Genomic DNA, 11,378 nt, shown 5'->3' on the forward strand with positions numbered 1-11,378 from the left:
CATAGAAAACAGTGACCATGGTGAAGTGAGAGGAGCAGGTGGAGAAAGTCTGCTGCCTCCCTGTGGGGGGATGCTCCCAGCTTCCCCCCCCATACACATTTGGTGCCAGTTACAAGTAGCCTGAATTCCTGTGTTTTACACTCCAAAAGGGAGGATGTCAAGACTTTGAGATAAGGCCTGCTTCAGGCACCTGGACCTTGAGAAACAAAAGCCTCCTCTCACTGCTGGGGCAGTGTTAATTATTGTGGTCTGGAATTACCTCCTCCTCATCAGGACCTTGAGAGACAACACCTGCTTTCACTGCTGGGGCAGCGTTAATCATTGCGGACTGGAATTAACTCTTTCTTACCCCAGCTATGGGATCTCTCCTTGGAACCATCACTGCAAGAGTCAAGCAGTCATTCACAGTCACTCAAACTCCTTTCTTCAGCGCTGAAGAGTGCTCGAGGCAGCTAGCCTGCCATTGGGGGTGCTCGGCCACCCCCACCCCACCCCATGACTGTGGGTGCGATGGTCATAACAACGACAGAGGAGAGTTGAACCCTGCAGCAGCCAAGAGCTAGGGACTGTGACTGCATGAAGAGAACTGCAGCTGGCCTAGCGATGCCACCTTCCCCTGAAGGGTATAAATAGGTTGGCCCCAGAGACCATCTTTGGCTCTTTGCGGGTGACAGTGGGTCTGCCAACTTGCGGAACCTCTCGGGATGGGGACGCCCTCCCGCAGTTACTTCCCTGGGACTGAGCGTACGTTGGCCGCTGAGGCAACACGTGGGTAAGATCAATCAGAATTGGTTTGCCTAGTTCATTCGTTTGGGTATTTACAATTAGTATAAATTAGCTATCCTCTTCTGTTTACTAAGTAGTTACTGTTAGCATAACTTTTAGTGTAATTAGAAATAAGTATTCTAGCTGAGCTGAGTTGCTGTTAATAAGAATTGTTGCTTTGTACCATTGCAGCTTCTGTAGTAAATTTTGGTCTTTGAAACAAGTTGTGGAGTCATGCAGTAAATCTCCTCTCCCCCTCCTCCCCTCCCTCGCACCACACGAAACCCCCACGGTCCGGGACTGTACAATAGTCGGTTGTCCTGCAACACTCCCCATGCTGGTGGGGATTCTCAGGATAGCAGCTATGATGCAGACATAGGATGCCAGAGTGAATAGTAAAGGGAAGACTACATCCAGAAAGCACATTATGAAAGTAACCAGTGTAAGCACTGTGGTGTCACTGCAGGAGAGCTCTAGCAAAGGGGTAAAATCACAGAAGAAGTGATCGATTGTATTGGGGCCACAGAACTATAACTGAGAAAATAACCAAATCACTACTGTGGACATTAGTAATCGGGCTAGCCAAGACCCAGATGCCAGCTGGAGACACACCTTGCAGTTCATGAGGCTTGCACAGAGCAGGGGTTGGCATATGGCCAAGTATCGATCATAGAACATGGTAGCCAGCAGGTCACACTCAGTAGCTGCAAAACAGCCGAAGAAACAGAAATGTGTCATGTAGCCACGAGCACGATGGTTCTGTCCCCAGTTAGGAATCTGGCCAGCAGCCTGAGCAGAATGATGGAGGTGCAGAAGATTTCCACGCTGGAGAAATTCCCCAGGAAGAAGTACCTGGGGGTATGAAGATGCCTGTGTGCCACCATTAGCACAACAATGAGGATGTTCCCAAACATGGTCACCAGGTAGATCATGAGAGAGAGGAGGAAGAGAGGCATCTGAAGCTTGGGGACATTACCCAGTCCCAGCAGGAGGAACTCCACTGGAGACGTCCAATTGTCCCATTCCTCTTTCTCCATGTAGCACTGCAGGTCCTTCTTGTCCCCACTTGGCAGGAAGGGAACCGCAGAGAAAGAGCGTGCACTTCTGTGTTTGTGGCAAAAAGGCTGACAGAGACAACATGAGGTTTGCACTCATCTGACTGAATTCACATTTGGTTTAGGGGCTTCATTCCTAGTGAAAGGACAGGAACAGGTTTTTCTGGAGGGCAAAACTGCTCATCCTAGGGGAACTTCCTCTGATTAGACAGATGAGCTGCTCCGTTGAGGTGCCTATTTCACTGTGTGGATTAAAAGAGAATGTTCATTTGCTCGTATTTAGCCTACTATGCCTGAAGTTATTCCCAGTAATAGCCAGCATAGCTGTTGGCCAAATCCTTCTGCTCTCGAGCAACAGGCAGATGTACCAGAGAGAAAAAGCCCCATCATGCAAAAATAGCCTTTAGGTGAACACATCATGCCATAGATTGTTTCTCCTCACAGAGGAAGGATGGACACTGAACAGAGTTAATGGTCTCAGCTCCTTGAAACACGTGCTTTTGGAGGAAATGATTCTGCACTGGACAGCCCACCTCTTTCCATCGACAAAGAGTGGTCAGGAGGTACTAGCTCAGTTTTGGAAGGGACTGTAAAGGGACTGTTAGAGAGGATACTTGTACGCAGTTGTGTGACTTGGGAGAGAAGGGAGGGAAAAAAGTGAATGCCAGAGAAGGGGTACCTGAGCCATCCAAGCAACGTGAGGAAGAGAACCGCTGTATGGGGAAGAAGGGAAAAGGAGAGTGAAGATCATTTCCTGCACATCTTTTCCTCCTTGGTTTTAATTTCTGAGAGCATTTGAGCTGTCACTTGCAGCAGCAGCACAGCACCTGGACCTCAGCATTCCAGCTGAGCTCTCAGGGCTCCCTGTTCAGCATTGTGATGAAGGCAGATGAGTGCCCCGAGGGTGGCTGGGGACTGAGGTAGTGTGGAAGCAGGGCCAAGCATGTGCTTATGGTACACCCCTGATACATGCCTGAGTAGCTGCCCAGGGAAGGTCCATGGCTGCAAGACAGAGCTCTTTGCCCACTCCTCCTCTGGGCTTTCATAACACTGGGGTCAGATAAAATTATGTCCCTGGTGATTCCCTGCTGCAAACTTTAGACCTTGTACAGTGAGTTGGAGATGGCTGAAGCAGCCATCTAGACAGCCCAGGGAGTTCTTGGGATGGATGAGTCAGTGATTCACCCCACCTGTAGGGGGATGAATTGTTGCCGAAGGTGCTTCCATAGGGAGGGTGTCCCAGATTCACTGCTGTCTGTGAATCACATCCTTGGTGGATGGCTGAGAGCCAACTGTGAGAGAGCTGGGAGACTGAGATTGATTCCTCAAACAAAAGCAAGATGGAGAGAGAGAGAGAGAGAGAGAGAGAGAGATTCAGAGAGGCAGGAAATTGTGACATGTATAGGCACAATGGTTCCATACACTCTGCCCAAACCATTCTTATCTCAGCTGAGGTGTGTGAGTACCCATCAGCTGATGCCTTGCAGCAACCATACAGCTCTAACTCTGCACCACAGCCATGCTCCCTGTATCTCTGTTCAGCAGTGTCAAGGACTCAGAGAGGGTATCTAGAGGAAAGAGTGAGCTGGAGTAAGAAGACATGAAGGAAAGGACTGGAGCGAGGCACATGTCTCCCTCCCTGGTTGTCACTGTGCAAAGGGCCACTGGCACATTAGCAACACCCAGATTTGCCTCAGCAAATATAACTCCTGCCTGTAATCCTCAGCATGATGTGGTGATCTTTCCTCTGATGGTAACTGAGAATGAAAGGCAAGGCCTGGGTCTCACCCTCGGCCTTTTCCTCGCTCCATCCCCCTCTTTCCTAGTCTGTCTGCAGACCCTGAGCCATGACTCATTCCTTGCTTTGCCCTTGCACTCTTCTTTCAACATCTCCTGCTGTGAGTCTTCAGCAGCACCTGAATGTCACCTGCCCTGCGGTGTCTCCAGTGTTTATAGCACAAGTGAGTCTCCTGAAGGTCCTTGCTGCAGCTCAGCTCTCTCTTTGTGTTGCAGAAAGTGAGCCCTGGGTAACTGAAGCCCTGTGGGGATGAAAGCTCTGAGCTGCCCTCGCCCACACCTCTATGGCCTTTCAGCATGCTCTTAGGAAGAGTGAGAAGGAGTCAGGGGAATGAGCACCGGTCTCTTCAAACTCATAGAGAATTTTTTTCTTTATGCCCAGTCAGAATGGAGTGGCTTCACTGCTCCCTAATTCTGCCACCTGAAAGTCTGTGGAAGGATCTCTCTTGCCCAAGTATAGATATCTTTAATACAATATCTACATCTGACCTCACCATCGAGCCTCTCTTCTGATTCTGAAGGAAGAAAAAGTAGAATTTAGGAGGCATGACGTATCCTACTTCATGTGGGCAGCTGAAATCACTCTAGCAGTATCAGGTCCCTTTGTGGACCATCATTTTTCCTCCAGATGGAGACATGGTCCCCTTGGCCAATGGGAAAAATTATGAAGAGAGTGATTTATCAGAAGTGCTCTGCACAAATGAACCAAAAAGCAGTGGATTTCCTTAAGGAAGGCTCTCTCCACTGACCCCAGAGGAAGTGCAGAAGAGCAGCTTAGACTTTGCAACTTTCTCCAAGGTGTATAAAATTGTCTGAGACTGATTGCACCTCCTCGATTCTTTAGCTATTTGCAGTTATCACTTCTGTTTCTCATTCCCCGTCACAGCTGCCATTCTAGCTCTAGAAATGGGGCTTAACATGCATTCACCCAGGACAAATCAGGTCCAGTTTGCCTTCACACAGTGCTTGGATATAGCAAAGAAATATATAAGGACTCAATTTTGCAAAACCAAAAGCTTGTGCCAAATTGTTCCTTTCTTGCTCAGAAATGCCCCAGCTCCCATCTCATCCTGGGCATCATCTTATTCTAGTTCCATATCTGGTTAACATACTGCAAATTGCCCACAAAAAAGAGGCAGTTTAGTACTCTTCCTCAGTGTGTCATTGGGAGTTTGATCTCATTGTGGTTCCATGCTCTTGCTGGGGATTCATGCTGCTCTCTGTCCATACGGGACCACCTGAAGAACAACGATGCAACTCCAGAAGTGGCAGATAGGTCCTGCCTCTGCCTTCTGCCTGCTACACAGTGTAAGCCTTGGCAAGTAACTCAGTGGTCTCTCGGGTGTCAGCTGTGTGGCATTCAGAGAAGGCCTGAAACAGCTGCACTGCAAAAGACTGGAAGTATCAAGTATCTGGGTGTGGGATATTAAGGTCCTGCTATCCCCAGAAATAAAGAAATACAAATACAGAGATATGAAAGTGAATATTTTCCACCTAATTTCAGTTGTCAGAGCATCTAGTTCAAGCTCAGGTCTAAATCTTAGCTCTGAGCCTAATCTAACCTAAGATTTGAGCTGAGACCTAACCTCTAAATCAGGCAGCTAATTCTCCTGCACTAGGCCCCGGCTGTACAAAAACTTTGAAGATTTTCATCTGTCTTAAGCTTTGTTTTCTTAATCATACCATCTAGACCAGGATTATGGCTGGAAAGTCAATCGTTGAAGCTTTGCTGTGGAGCTAGTAAGTTTGTTGCTACTACCCATCAGGATGGAGAGGGGCAGTGAACAGCCTCTCTGTGAAGGATAGTGCCATGCCATACCCAGCAGCGTGGTTTCAAAGGTAGTTTCTCTCTGATGTTATTCCAGCTGTGCAGGTATTGTACTTCTGCCAGCCCCAGCTCTCACTTGCCTGAGTGCTCCAGGGTCCTCACCTGCTCTGTGGCAAAGTCTGAGTTGGGTTTGGTGGCAAACCCAGGTGCTGTCATTGCTAGGCAGTATGATGTAAAAAACACTGTCCTCTATACTCTTTTTGCGCCACTCCATCCCCAAAAACTAGACGTGCACACTTGGGAGGCTTCTATGCAACTGTTCAATTTATGGACCAGCCATAGCATTTCACCAGCAGCTGTTTCTTTCTTCCTTTACAGCAATGATCGTCTCAATTTTGTAGATTTTGTTCTCTTCAGGGTTCATTTTTGGAAGTTCTTCAGGGTAAAATGTCCCCTTGATTGCTTCCTGACTGTAGTCTATTAAACAGCACATGGGTATCTGACCCCTTCTCACAGCTCCTGCCATACAGCTTGCAAGCTGCGTTTCCTTACTGCACCCCATCCCTGCCTTTCCCTGCTAGGTGGGGAGGGGGCTCCATGAGAGGAAGTTCATGTGTCTATGGCAGAATCTGAAACCCTCACAGCAAAGCATTTTCTCCAGCTCTCAAGTCTTGTTTCTTTTGCTTTGCTTTTTTTGGGGGGTGGGGGGGTGGGGTGGGGAGAGGGGTTGGATAGAAAAAGTGTTCTCAGAAAAATGAAGACCCCAGGAAGAGGCTCTGCCTTGCCTAAACTGAGATATTTTAAGTGCAGATAGCCACAACTTGATGTACCCTTGCCATCAATGAAGAGAATAAGTTGATTTTCCAATGGGATGCAAATCATCCTAAGGAAGGTGCCTTGGATGAGATTCAGTTCAGAGAGTTAGACACCTGACTGTGGGTGTTCGTGTGGAGGTACCTCCACATGAGCTGGGTAGTTGATCTCACATGGAAATGTACTCAGTTCATAGGGCTGGGGAGTAATTCCACCAACCAGCCTTCGATTGCTTAAGCAGCTGTCTAGTGCCATTTTACATGTCCTAGGATATCCAGCCTGTTATCTAGCTGTTGCAGCAGGTGGCTGCAAGTTTCTTGCATGCCCTGGTTACATTTACCAGCCCTTTGCACACTACAGAGCATCCCAAGTGCCCAATTCATGAGCTGGGAGAAGAAGGAGCTGGAGACTAAAACTTTTGGTGGTGAGCGGAAGTTCAGGGATAAAAAGGGCGGGTGTTACACAGAGTGGCTTGTGATTTATGATTGAGAGGCACCACTCAAACAGTGGAATCTGGGGGATGCGGAGCAGTTTTAGGATACCATGAGGTTCCTTGTGAAGACATTGGGTACCAACACATGGGGTCAGATTGCAGGGGGCCTGCAGGCTAGGACTGAGCAATATCAGCAAAATTGAAGTTGCAAGGATTATATTTCAGCCTTCAGAGGCACTGCTTGAGGACGGAGGATGATGTGGGGAGAGTTATGCAGGGCTGGGGCTGCAGGAATGTGGAGACTGCATAGAAGCAAAGCATTAAAACTCTGTGAGTGCATGCGTGTCAAAAATGGAAGAGCCACCACACATCGAAGGTGCTACCTGAGGGAAGAACCTCTGTCCCTTTTCTTTGTCCTCCTGCAAGTGGTGCCTCTGATGTTCTGGTCTAATCAGTGCTTGGGGAGGGACATGGATTTCCAGCAGCAGCTCTCTCTCTAACAGCCCTCAGCAAGCCCATTCAACCTCCAAGACACTTTGTTCCTGTGACTTCACTTCATGCTGTGTGACTTTCCCCTGGGAGTTTGTAAGATTGTGAGAACCATAGTGGGCTTGTCACTGCCTCTAATCTGCAGGGTGGCTAGTAGGAGAAATTAAGAGTTTTGTTAAGCACAAAGCTTTTAATGAGCACATGATGTAATCTGGTTTCATTTGTTTCTCACGTTTAAGCCTAACAAAGTTACACCAACGTGTTTCAAATGAACTTCATGAATGTCCATTTCCAGTGGCCATCTAGTGCTATCCCATGGAATAGACATGGGACAGTGGGACATCTGTTACTGAAAGTAGCCTTCTAGGGTACACTAATGTCCCAGAATTTCAGACCTTCCTCTATCTGCTGGTTCTAGTTATCTGTATTATGACTCTCCTTGGGAATAACCACTTTGTTATGCTGGTGATTGCTGAGCAGCATTCCCATGCCTTTCAATTCTGCTAGGGATAGGATGTGTTAGTACCCTATTCACTATTTTGAGAACCGCTTCTACCACAGAAAGACAGAAGGCTTTCTCAGCCACCTTCTTCCACCTCACTGTAGTAAAAAATTTCTACAGCACCCTACTCATTCTGTATCTCTTACTAAAACCCAGCACCCTGCCAACCCCTAGCAAAGGGTTTTCTGTCTTTTACACAGCCCTCACTCTTCTAATCAAGTTGCTCAGGTTGCCATTGATAATCCCATCCCCAACCAGTTCTTTTTTATTTGTCATATCATGATAGAAAATATGCATTTAAACATGCATGCATGCATCTGTCTAAATGTGTGTCTTCAGCCCAAGAGAGATGGTTAAGTGATCTGCCTGAAGTAGATGTATTCAGGAGATGATAGATTCCAAAACCAAGCAGACTGTTGTCACCTGATCTGTGAAAGAGCAAGCTGAGTTTTTATATTTTCCTGTTCTAATACACCTTTGGAACAACTCCTGTGTTTAGGATAGCTGGGAAGCCGGTACATGAATTATATTCACAATTATGGCAAAAAAAAATCAGTGCCAGATGTGTAGTAATGTTTACAGGATTAAAGAAGTCACTATCATGGCATGAAGAGGTAGTTTTGAAAAATTTAATTCTATCTTCCTCTCTCAACATTTGTCCCTTCATGATCATTTTCTTTCCGTCCCTTAGTTCTTTTTCCAGAAAACGTTTCACTCTTAGACTTGTGTAGTGCTTGAAATATGCAGCCGGGTCCATGCCTTCCAGGGAGCAGAAACGGAAGAGGGCACCTATGCTGTTAAAAGCTACTTATCAGTAGATTGCTCTTCTGTGCTTATCACACAACAAACTGGGGGGCTGGGCTCATACTGACACAGGGGAAACTCTCTTCCCAAGCTTATTGGGTGCATTATCAAAAGATCATATGGAGTTCCTCTGTGAAAACAGTGACTTATTAGAAGTCTGGTAGGGTGGCCTTTGCACATGTAGAGTTGAGCTGTCTTAGTTTGTGTTAATCATTTGGCCTCCCTTTACACTTGGGAACAGGAATAGGCAGTTGTAGAAAATTGTTTGTCTCACTTGAGCTGATTTATAACTTAGGATGAAACTAAAGAGGAATATCATCATATTTCTGTTAGAAGGAAGCAATAATGTTTGAAAGTTTTGTGCAGAAAGAAGACCTACTCTGTCGGATGGCAGCATGGGCATAGTCTTTTGGAAAGAAAGTAATGGAACGCAAATGATTTCTGGCCTACTTTCTCTCATGCAGATCTTAGAAACCTACTTTGGGCACTTACTTTCTCCTGTCACGTCCATGGAGCATGTTACTGACTCCTTTACAGGAGGATGCAACACGAGCTTCAGAGCCACCCTCTCGCTGGCTGGGGTGAATGCAACGTCTGTTGTCAGTCCTTTAAGAAAGAACATAGCATTTTAGGTCTAAGAAAGGATTTGCAGTGGACTAGAATATTTCTGTTCATTTAGCAAAGTCCTCAAAGTGCACCTCTTTTTTTTTATTTACTTATTTCATTTTCAATTTACCCACTAATCCATTCTTCATCCAATTCAGGTGTCAGGGAGCTGGACAGCTATTTAGAGGACCTTTACCTACAGAATAAACTCTGTTATTTACTGTGCACATCCATTACAGGAAGCAGGCCCTGGTCGTCAGGCCGTGCTGCTCATATTGCTTAACTTCTGGGAGTCCTGAGTGTCTGCTGGCCCATGTAGTGCCCCTGCAGCCCAGAGACACAGTCATGTAGTTTGGTGTGTGTTTCTTCCATTCAAGGTACATGAGATCAAGTGAGGGCTGTTGACCACTGCTGACAAAATGTGTGCTTTGTTTTGTTTTGTAGTGTGGCAGTGAGGATATGTGCTGCATGCCTTATGGCATAAAATACAGTTTGACGTCTGCACGGAGTAGAGGAAGCAACACCCAGCAGAGTCTTGTTTGTACCCCTTGCAAGGAGCAGCTCTTGGAGTGACCTGTTCCTTCAATGGAAAAAGCAAATTCCTGAATGAACTGTCCCCACAACTACACCTGCACTTTTCCCTGTTGTGAATAAGGTGAACGGTCTGAAGGCCATGCCATCAGAGCAAAGCACACACCTAAGATATTGGTGTAGAGGCATCAGTGGAGAGCCACTGGGGTTCTGTTATTTCTGTGATGTAAGCAGAGGTGTGGCTCTCACACAGATAGTCAAACCATAGCTATCTACCCAGAAATATCAGAGACGTTAGTGCTGCAGTGACTTTGGGGAGGATTTTTCACAATAAGATGTCTAAGATAGCTAGGTTAAAGCACTGCTTGTGATTCCAAAGCCTCTTCACTGAAGGTGCCTTGGTGGGATTCTTTGCCAACTTAAAGGGAATAGGAGTCATCCAGTTAACTTCAAAATTTCCATGCTAGGCATTTAAGATGAAATTCATCCATCTTGTTTTTTCTGTACTATTGGGAGCAAGCGATTTAAATAATAAAAAAAGTCTCTCAGATAGAATGATAATGTCATATTTTTATTTAAAATGAATAAACAAATTCTGATTTTGATTCTCATTCCAAAACAACATATTTGTCTTGCAAATCATGAGTGAAAATTAATCCATGAAAATTACAAAATGGCAATACTATGACAAGGATTAGAGAAGAAGGTTTTTTTCTTTGGTTTTGGGGAGTGAAGGGGTTGGAGAGAACTTAAGGTCTAGATCTAATCCTTGGGACTGCAGAGGATGGACTTCACCGATCTAAAGTCCCTCACTTGCGCAAATTATAACACATTGCCCAGCATGTGGTGCAGTGCACCTGGCATTTCCTATTAAACAGATGAACCTCCTATGCTCAGTATAATTTATCTGAAGTACTATGGACAACTAGCGTAAGAGGAGATGATATAATCCTCTAGACTATCAAAGGAGGGTGGGCAATGCACTCAGCTTAGGGCATTTAAGTTACAAATGTCTATATGTGGACAAACTAATTCCACTGTGTGAGTCTGTTCTATTAGCTGAAGTATTGGCTCTGACAGTATTGTGTCATAAGGACTGGGCATTCATTTCATTAAGCTTGACCTGTGGACAATTGCATTGTTACTCAACAATTAAATTACTGACTGGATATTCTGGATTTTGTTGCATCTTAAAAGAGAGCTGATGTTAGATGGGTAATTTAGACTTTATTTTGTCTACGTTCTTGTCCTAACCAGGAGGTTAATGGGGAGAAGTACGTGCCACTTAGGAGAGAAATAAAGCCATTGTTGCTCTCTCTCTTTTTTTTTTTTTTTTTTTTTTTGTTCCACCTGTTTTCTGTCTCTTTCTAAAGGCAAAGAGGTTCAACAAAGTTCTGCCACCAAAATAAGCGGGGAAACCAGATTTTGTGACAAGGAGAAGCTGCATCAAAACCGGAGGAAGGTGAACCATCTTGAGAATTTGGTGGGCCAAGAAAGGAGGAACTCCTCAGCTTGTTGCTTTCTGTCTCAGGTTCCACTCTTAGAAAACACCATCACCAGGGTATTCACCAGGGTTTGTAAAGTGTTTTTAGACCATTTGAAAGGCTTCCCTATCTAAGGTTTAGGTCTTATCATGGTGATATATTTCAGGAGAGAAACTGGTGTGATTTCATGAAACTTCACACTGCTAAGAAAGAAAGGTGTAATTTCAGCAAATGAATCATAATCATTTGTTCCATTCCCCCCTCCGTTTTCCTTCCACTTACAAAATCTCTTCTCAGAAGGAAAAACATTTCTTAGAGATTATCACACTTG

The sequence above is a fragment of the Apteryx mantelli genome, chromosome 25 (genome assembly GCF_036417845.1).
Source record: "Apteryx mantelli isolate bAptMan1 chromosome 25, bAptMan1.hap1, whole genome shotgun sequence".
Taxonomy (NCBI): Eukaryota; Metazoa; Chordata; class Aves; order Apterygiformes; family Apterygidae; genus Apteryx; species Apteryx mantelli.